The sequence below is a fragment of the Dipodomys merriami genome, unplaced genomic scaffold, assembly GCF_024711535.1.
Source record: "Dipodomys merriami isolate MVZ:Mamm:240054 unplaced genomic scaffold, mDipMer1.0.p SCAF_10, whole genome shotgun sequence".
Classification (NCBI taxonomy): domain Eukaryota; kingdom Metazoa; phylum Chordata; class Mammalia; order Rodentia; family Heteromyidae; genus Dipodomys; species Dipodomys merriami.
Genome location: NW_027202271.1, coordinates 45,563,863 through 45,573,186, shown reverse-complemented (window position 1 = coordinate 45,573,186; position 9,324 = coordinate 45,563,863).

The following is a 9,324-nucleotide window of genomic DNA, read 5'->3' as shown; positions in this document are numbered from 1 at the left end:
GAATAACCTCATAGCACAATAGCACATACTTTCCCATCTGCAACAATCATCCTGCTGACAATTTTAATATATTATAGAAGCAATTAGCTAATATCCTCTTTATCATATATATATATATATATATATATATATATGAAAATTTTAATCTTGAAAGGAGAAAAAAGTCTCTTTGAAGGTATTCAGTTCTGATCACAATTTGTTTTTGTTTTCTTTTTGCAACTAGGAGGCACAGAAATCCACTCTGGCTCATTTCAGCAGCAAAAGGCTTGTAATTTAGGAAGTCAACAGCTGACAGACTCCAAGAGGAGCCCAGAGATGAAGAATTAGAGGCTAGCAATCAGGAACAATGTCCCACCAGTGCTACCTATCACAGCTGGGTACCATCGGTGAAATGGGCTGAAGTCTGGACACACCTGTGAACAATTTTCTTGAACTTCAATGGTCCTCTATGAAAAGCTTCTCACTAATAGCTCTTATAGTTTGGGGCCAACTTTCCAAGAATGCACCAGAGTAGACAGGCTGTCCAATTCATGCCACAAGTTCAAAATTTCCTGCACAGACCTAGCTTTCCCTCACCCCCTAAAAGAAGCATGTGCCTCCTACTTGCCACTTAATCAACAAGTTAACTTCTTCCCTCTGCCTTCTTGTCAATTTTCCTACTACCAACTGATCAGGTAGGCATATTTAAGCCTGTAGCTATTGGCTTCCTTGCTGGTCAGCTATACAATAAAGCCTTTACTTTTCCAAAGGCCTGTTGCCATCATATTTACTTCTAGGCAACAAAATACCGTGCTTTCATTCTGCCCTCTGTGAGGGTTTACCTCACACCATCTCTAGTGCCAAGGAGTATGTTACTCAACTTTCCATTACCATGAAAAGAAATAGAACTGACATAAACAATGTGGAAAGAGGAATGATCTAGTTTTGCTCACAGTTTTGGAGGTTTCAGTCCATGGTCACCTGGTCCATTGCGTTGGGCCCGTGGTGAAGATGGATAGTTTGTGATGGAACAAATTGCTCTACTAGTGACTTTAAGGAAACAAGACTCCAGAGGGTAGCAGGATCCCTTCAAAGACAAGCCCCCACTAGGCTCCACCTCTTAAAGGTGCAGCACCACCACATAACAAAATCTTCCAATAACACCATCAGCTAGGGACCAAGCCTTTAACATATATACCTTCGGAGGATATTTAATATCCCAATCAAAAAAGGAAAGGAGTTTTTTTTTCTTCTTCTACACTTCCTGAGTTCTAGTTCTTGCTATAGGACCCTATAGCAAGAGAGAATAATAAAAGAAAAAATAAATAGAGGAGAAATACCATGTATTTATACCTCATGGATGAATGGGAGATAGGGAGATCTAGAAGATTTTGAGCAAATTTCAAAGCAGTAGCTTTAACTTCTTGTACCTTGAAACAAAGGAACAAAAGTCAACAGAAGGCCCAGTTAGCAGGAGGTGGCAGGGAAAGCACTTTGAACAGGGTGAAATTTTGTGCAGATTTTAGTTGTTGACTTCTCAACTGATGTGTTTCTAGTCTTCTTCCTAGTACAGAGAGGAGAATTTTCATCAATGGATGCAAATTACTCTTACAATAGGGTTGTTTTTCTGCTTCCAGCCTCTGCACCTGCTGTCAACTCTAAATAATCCTCATGTGAGAGAGGCACTGAAAGACTAACATTCTCTCAACAGTCTTGATGAAATTAATAAAGAGAATAAGGTCTGGTGTAATTAACACCCTTGGAGTCCAGAAAGGATCTTTTAAGTAAGTGCTTAGATGATCTCTGTAATTAATAATGATTATACAGTTGTCTACTTGGATGGCTGGTATAAATTCATAATTTGATCAAAGTAGTTAATAAACACTATGCTTTAATTCATTGGCTTTCTGTCAATGATAGCACATATCTCCCTCTTCATTCAGATGAGAATTTTCCTCTCTTTGCAGTCAAGTGTCAAAGTGTATGTGATTAGAGCTTGGGAGATAATTTTGCCTAGCATAGGAAACAGTGACACATCGAAGTGTGGCATGTTAGCATACTGAGCTATGGAAATAATGTAGGGTGTCTCTGATCTTCCACCTAATTTCTTTGGAAACTTCTTCTAAAAGAGGTACAATTGTCTTAAATCTCCTCCTTAGGAACCTCATCAAGTAAGATTAACCAGGGAGGAAGAGAAGAAGCTAAAGCTCTTCATGCTCAGATGCTTTTTTTCCTTTTCATCTTCTTGGGAAAGCTCTGAAACTACCTATAGATTCTCTCTCTCCCTCCTCTTTCTCTCTCTCTCTCTGAGACAAGATCTTGTTACACTTCTTGTTACAATTCAGCAGTGATACTCACTAGACACTATGTTGGAAATGAACTACACAACTTGGGGACTCAGGAAGGGGAAAAACTGGGAGAAAATGAGGGAGGGTGGTAACATTGTTCAAAAAAAATCTCATTACAATTCTTAGTAGAGTTTTTGTTTGTTTGCTTGTTTGCTGGTGCCAATACAGAGGCTTGCACTCAGAGCCTTGACTCTTGCTTAGATTTTTCTCTCATGGATGGTTCTCTACCACTTGAGCCATGCCACCTATTCCACTTTTTTGCTTGTTAATTGGAGATAAGAGTCTCTTGGATTTATTTTTCCCAGGATGGCTTTGAACCTCAGATCTCAGCCTCCTGAGTGGCTAGGATTATAGACATGAGCCACCATCATCCAGCTTCTATGTAGCTCCTATATAAGTAACAGTCCACTCTAGAACCCATTACTGTGGAGTAATGTAGTTTGCTGACTGGCCATGTCTAGATCACCTATCTGATCCTATATTCAAGGTTGGAATTACTAGTGTTTTAAAACAGTGAACTTCCACTACACGGCACTGTCTAGCACTGCAGAGTTTAATGAAGAACCACATGTGAACTGCAGAATGTTACAGAATCCAACAAGGGATGGAGAAGCACCCAGAAACAATGAAAAACACATTCTACCCAAGGCTGAAGGCAAAAGTGGAGAGAATTGTCATCAGAACTGGGGGAGAGGTGTAACTATAAGCACAAGCCACCAAATCATCGGTGAGACTATATTTTAGAGGAATATAACCATTACCTGAACGAAGTCCAGAGGGGGAGAGAGACTGATTTCTTCATTCCACTTTCCTTTCAGCTTCAGAGCTCTTGCCAGAACCTCTGATTGAGAAGCCAGAGGCCAAGGACTGGAAGACCCAGTCTGCAGAGGTCGGCCTCTTGGGATAGAATGTGTGATCTTTGCTGCTGCCTTGCTCTCAAAGTCATTTCCCTTGGTTATTGTAACACTATTACACCTGCCAAGGTCCTGGAATTTAGGAAAGAGTACACTCCTAAGAGATTATAATGCCTTTTAGACATTGAGATTTTTGTTGCTGTCTTATTTTTTCTCATTTAAAAAACTGTTTTTATTATCTTTAAGTTATTGTACAAAGAAGTTTCCATTCAACATGTCAGTTTATGAGTACAATGCCTCTTTACCAATGTCACTCCTTCCATCATTCTTCTCCTCTCTCCCAACACCACGCTTCAACTCAAGTGCATTTTAGATTTTTTGAATGGGAGCCTGCTCTTTCCAAGTGCCCATCCCTTTTTTTATTTTTTTATTTTTTGTCAGTCATGGGGCTTGAACTCTGGGCTTGGATGCTGTCCCTGCGCGCTTTAGCTCTACCACTTGAGCTACAATGCCACTTCTGGTTTTCTAGTGTTTTATTGAAGATAAGAGTCTCATGAACTTTCCTGCCTGGGCTGGCTTTGAACCATGATCCTCAGATCTCAGCCTCCTGAGTAGCTAGGATTACAGGCGTGAGCCACTGGTACCCAGCTGCCCATCTCTTCTTTGAGGTAACTTGGGACAAGACTCTCAGAGGCCAACACACCCATATATAATTAGTATAATCAGGTGGGTGGCATACTGTGACACTCACCTCTTCCTCTATTGGCATTCAGAGTAACGGTATGGCATACAGATCCAGATCACTCCCACTCCTCCCAGGAGGTATTCCTTCCCACCCAGGCACTTCTCAGAAAACCTGGGATATGGAACCTCTATCTTGCTCAGGAGTGTCAGTACACAGCTCCGTGTTCCTATTCATTCATGCATTCAAGTCATTCAGTGTAATGTCTTTCAAGAAACCACCAACATTTACCTTTAATGGATGCCTAAGAGTCATCTTTGATAGCACATAGCATGCAGATTGGCCTTCATGCCTTGAGCCCTGATCTAGAGTTTGCTTAAAGCCCTTTGAAAACAGAGGCGTTGATAGTAGCAACATAAACATGTGTTTATGTTAACCCAATAACTGAAACCTAATAATTCTGCCCACCAAGTGACATGATAATTATCATTACCACACTTTATAGTAATCAGGCATGAGTGGTATAGTAATGCTAAAAATACATGTTGACCAGCCCTAATCGGTCATCAGGAGAGAAAGGGGTACCTAGGAGCTGGAAATACATTCTCCAAGTCATCTTTGAAGATTTCTGATAGATGCTGGATGTAGTGGTTCTTACCTGTAGTCCTAGTATGAGGAGGCTGAGGTAGGAGAATCATGAGTTTGAGGTCAACTTAGGCCACTTAGCAAGACCCTCTCCTCCCCCATAATAAACAGACAAAAATTCTGATAAGGGGACTGTAGGTATAACTGAATGGTAAAGTATAAGTTTAGCATGTGCAAGGCCCTGGGTTCCATCCCTAGCATCAAGGATCAAAAAGACTTCTGATAATACTTAGAGAGAGGGGCCAGTTGGAGTGACTAGAAAGCACTGTAAGGTAGAATAAGAGGTCAAATAAGAAAGGTGGTGTAGGTGCTCTCACCACTTACCCATGTTGTCTTTTGCCAGGATGTGGTGAAGTTGCCAAATCTGCAAATCAAGGAGAAGCCTAAAGAAGGATCAAGCCTCTCAAGAGATATCTCAGGAGAGGCATGGGCAGTTGACAGTGCATGGGAGGTAACTTAAAGACACTTGCATGAGCACAGTTTACTAAAGTACACCGCTATTCACTAGCCAACTGTCTCTAGACATCTGGTGAAATGAAGACCAGTCCCTAATTATTAACAGGAAGTATCTATTTACTGATCATATGCAAATGAAGAACCCAACTTGATTTCTTCAGCTGAAAGCAACCACGTTTGTAGCTGGGTAGTGAAGGCTTTATATATAGATTCTTCAATTGCCCAGTGTGAGCATGTATGTGAGCACATATACAAGCACATGTGCACACATGTACACACAAGTGCATGATACATACAGAGCTTTACCAGTCCTCTCCTTTGAATCTTCAAAAGCACCACGCTAATCTATCTAAAACCTAATGGTTTCCGATAGTTCTTAAACAAACTCTAAGGTGGCTTTTGAGGCCCTGTGTCATCTAACTGCTGCCTCCCCTCTTCATATCTTGTCAACAGCTTACACTCTGTGCTCCAGATACTTACTTCTTGCTATTAGCCAAAGCCCTTATTGTTAACTTCTGTTTATCTGGCCTCTGTATACCTGTCATTCTAGGTCCTGACCTGGGTTGTAATGCCTGCTTCAGTTTACAGTAACTATATACCCCACTGCCTATCTTTCCAGTAGCTCTCTGCAAGTCTGGGGTCTGTCCTGTCTTTCCCCACTTCTCTACCGACAGCATTTAACACACACCTGGTACAACGCAAACTCACTGGGGCAATACACGGGGCTGACTCAGGAGCAAGAGGAAGATCTCAGGCCTCGTTACCCTATTATAGGAATTCCATCTCTTGGCACAAATGTGGGTTGATGGCTGGGTAATTTGTTTTTTTCTCAGAAGCCAGAAGCATTTTCATGATAAATTCATGGATTCCAAAGCTCTTTTTTTGATGTTTAAAGTCACAGCCTATAGGAAATAAAGATTTTCTTTGATCTAGTTGCTATCTGGCTTTGAACAGCTTTGATCTTCACCATTCTCGGATGTACAAAGGTGAATCTGTACTAAGCAATCACTAAAGTGGTCATTGTTTTCTATGCCCACAACAATAAATGAACAGATGTTTAGAAAGAGCATTAGAGGAAATAAAAATTTACTTATAGGAAGACAATGACATCAGTATTTTATGTCTCCCAAAACAATAGTCTTTAAAACTTAAAAAAATTGCTTACTACTTCAAAAATCTTTAATGGCACCTTCTAAAAACTGTGTTAGAAATACTGATTAAACTGAGTATCTGCTCATAATCTGTGTGTGAATCATCCCATTCACTTCTGACGTTTCCCCTCCAACTCCTCAGCTTCACAGGAGCCATATAGTAAATCTTCTGAACTCATTTTCTCATCAGTTAGAATCTCATTCTTCAAGTAATAGAATTAATGCCTTAATTATACACTCCAGATAGGTCCATTTTCAGTTGCTACTACAAAATGCCATAGGCTGTATACTTTTAAAGAAAAGTGCACAGTGAGTTTAGGTTATGATCAACATCAGATTCTGCAGCCCAGATTCCTGCAGCCCTTTTTGTCAGGGGTCCCTTTTCTGTATCACAACATGTAGGTGGCATCATGGTGGGAGCATGTGCAAAAGAGAAAGACAGACAGACAGACAGACAGACAGTGACAGAGACACAGAGATCATAGGATGAGACAAGAGTCAGGAGACCAGGCTGGAAGTCAGGCTCTCCCTTTCATAACTCATTCTTGAGGGAACAAACTGAGAGTCCACAAGAGCTACCTTAATCTCTTGCCAGGGCAGCACTCCCAGTAGACACCACACTGAGGATCACTCCTCTATATGAACCCTTAGAAGCACACTCAAGTCACAGTACCACCTCAACTAGATCCCTTCTCAATATGCTGTTTTGTTTTGCTCCAATCTATATGTTGGAAACACATAGTGACCCTCCAGATTCAAAATATGAATAGACAAATAAGAGCTATAGGAGATTTCATCAAGGCATTTTACAAAAGCATGGTCTGCCACTCACTCCAGAGCCAGGCAGTCAGGACGATCAACTCGGTTTTTATCCTAGTCCAAGGGGTAACTTAGTCCCTTCTCATTGCTAAGATGTCAGACAGTTGAAATATATATGCATCTATCTATCTATCTATCTATCTATCTATCTATCTATCTATCTATCTATCTACACATACACATACATAGATATATAATTTTTTACAATTGGTTACCAGGGTGATAAGGTAATACAAGGAAGTTAGAAAGCAGTCTAACCACCCATAAAAAAGTTCCTCCTGGGAGAGGGGAGGCTGTCCTTTTGGAGGCAAAGGTACACATTCTCATCACAGCTAGCTGGGAACAGGACTGAGAATTATTACAGTTGGAGGAAGTTGGTGGAAGTTGGTAAAGTCATTGGAAAGTTCCCACTCGAGGGGGAGTGGTCTATTCTCTAACTCCATTGATAAAGATGTATACACCTGACACCACTGACTGGCTGGTCACAAACAACACAGATGATAGTTACAATTGAAGTCAAGAAGCAGATAATTCCAGGAAATATAATGGTGACTGGGTTATAAGATGGAGATATTTTGGGCTGGGAAGGTGGCTCAGTGGTAGAGTGCTTGCCTTGCATGCATGAGGCCCTGGGTTCGATTCCTCAGCACCACATAAGCAGAAAAAGCCAGAGGTGGCACTGTGGCTCAAGTGGTAGATGCTAGCCTTGAGCTGAAGAGCTGAGGGACAGCGCCCAGGCCCAGAGTTCAGGCCCCATGACCGGCAAAAAAAAAAAAAAAAAAAAAAAAAGATGGAGACATTTTGGTTTGATAGAAAAGATTGCTTCTTAAAATATAGAATTTAGAACTTTTAAGTGCTCTTGGGACAGTCATTGTCAACATTTAGTGCAATTTACTTAAAAACCAGTTTGAGTTATATCTAAATTCTCATATCATTTTAGCTCACATGGTGGGTAGAATATTGCGATTTATACATGGCTTAGACAAACATGCTCCATGAGTCAGCCCAGGGATAATGAAAAGTCATTAATCTTCCAGAACATGGAAAACTTCAGACTCAGGGGTAAATAAGTCAATACAGTCCAGTCAGTGACAGTTCCGTTGAGAAAATTCCCATTGACAAAATATTTTATACTAACTGGAAAATAGTATTATATTGTAGTCAGGATTATACTTAATGATTGTTGATATACCTAATGTTGTTGGGGGTTTTTTGGGTCCGGTCGTGGGGCCTGAACTCTGGGCCTGGGCGCTGTCCCTCAGCTCTTCAGCTCAAGGCTAGCACTCTACCACTTGAGCCACAGGGCCACTTCCGGAGCTTTTTCTTTTTGCTTATGTGGTGCTGGGGAATCGAACCCAGGGCCTCAAGCATGCAAGGCAAGCGCTCTACCACTGAGCTACCTTCCCAGCCCCCCCCCATGTTGTTTTAAGTCATTGAAAGTTTTCAATTTGTGCCATGACTCCATATTCTCTTATTTTCTAAACATGGTACACATATAATAATGAGAACCACCACCTTTGAAAGATCAGTAAGCCCTTACTTCCCAAATCAGCTTATGGAGACAAAGTTCTAGGAGAAGGGAGTTGAGGTTGAGTAATAGTGTACTTAAAGAACTTATAGTTAACACTGGAACTCAAGCTTTTTGACACTAGTCAAGTGGTTTATACTCTCTCAGTTTATAAACCTGTATTACCATAGCATGTGCATGCACGTGTGTGTGTGTGTGTGTGTGCACATGCGTACACACATAGATGCCTGGAAAAATAAAACACAGACATAGTTAGAGCCCCTTCCATACTGGAATGTGTCTACACTTGTCTTTCTCTTCCAAAAGCAATCAAATTAGTGAGGGTTAGAATTATCCAAATATTTGTGCTAAGAAAGTTAGCCATAGGAATTTATTTTGCTTGTCCTTAGTATTCTACCTTCATGAGACTTGTACAATATGCAGTATGCCTTTAGATTAACTGAAGCAAAAAGCATCCAGGCAAAGGGGTGTTCAAGGCATGTGGAATCTGTGGTATGATTCTGAGCAATGATTTTATTCACAGCAAATCTAGACCCTCTTATCAAGGAAGAAGAGCAACAACATACAGCCCTAGGGAAGACTCCTGGGAATATGTAGGCAGAAATCAAGTGCTCACTTGATTCTTTGGGGGTTTGAAAGAGGTCCAGTTCCAGTAAGACTGTTGGAAGGTGAAATTCAATTTTAAAACAAGATCAACAGGGGCCAGTGCCAAGGAGATGAGATGCTGGACCTGCATGGTCTTAGTTCTTGGTGAGATGAAAATGTCTGTTGTACATACTACTTGATTAAAGATGCATTTGTTGGTTGAATAATCTGTATTTTAGAATGACCAAAAAATCACAAGTTCAAGGTGATAAAATGG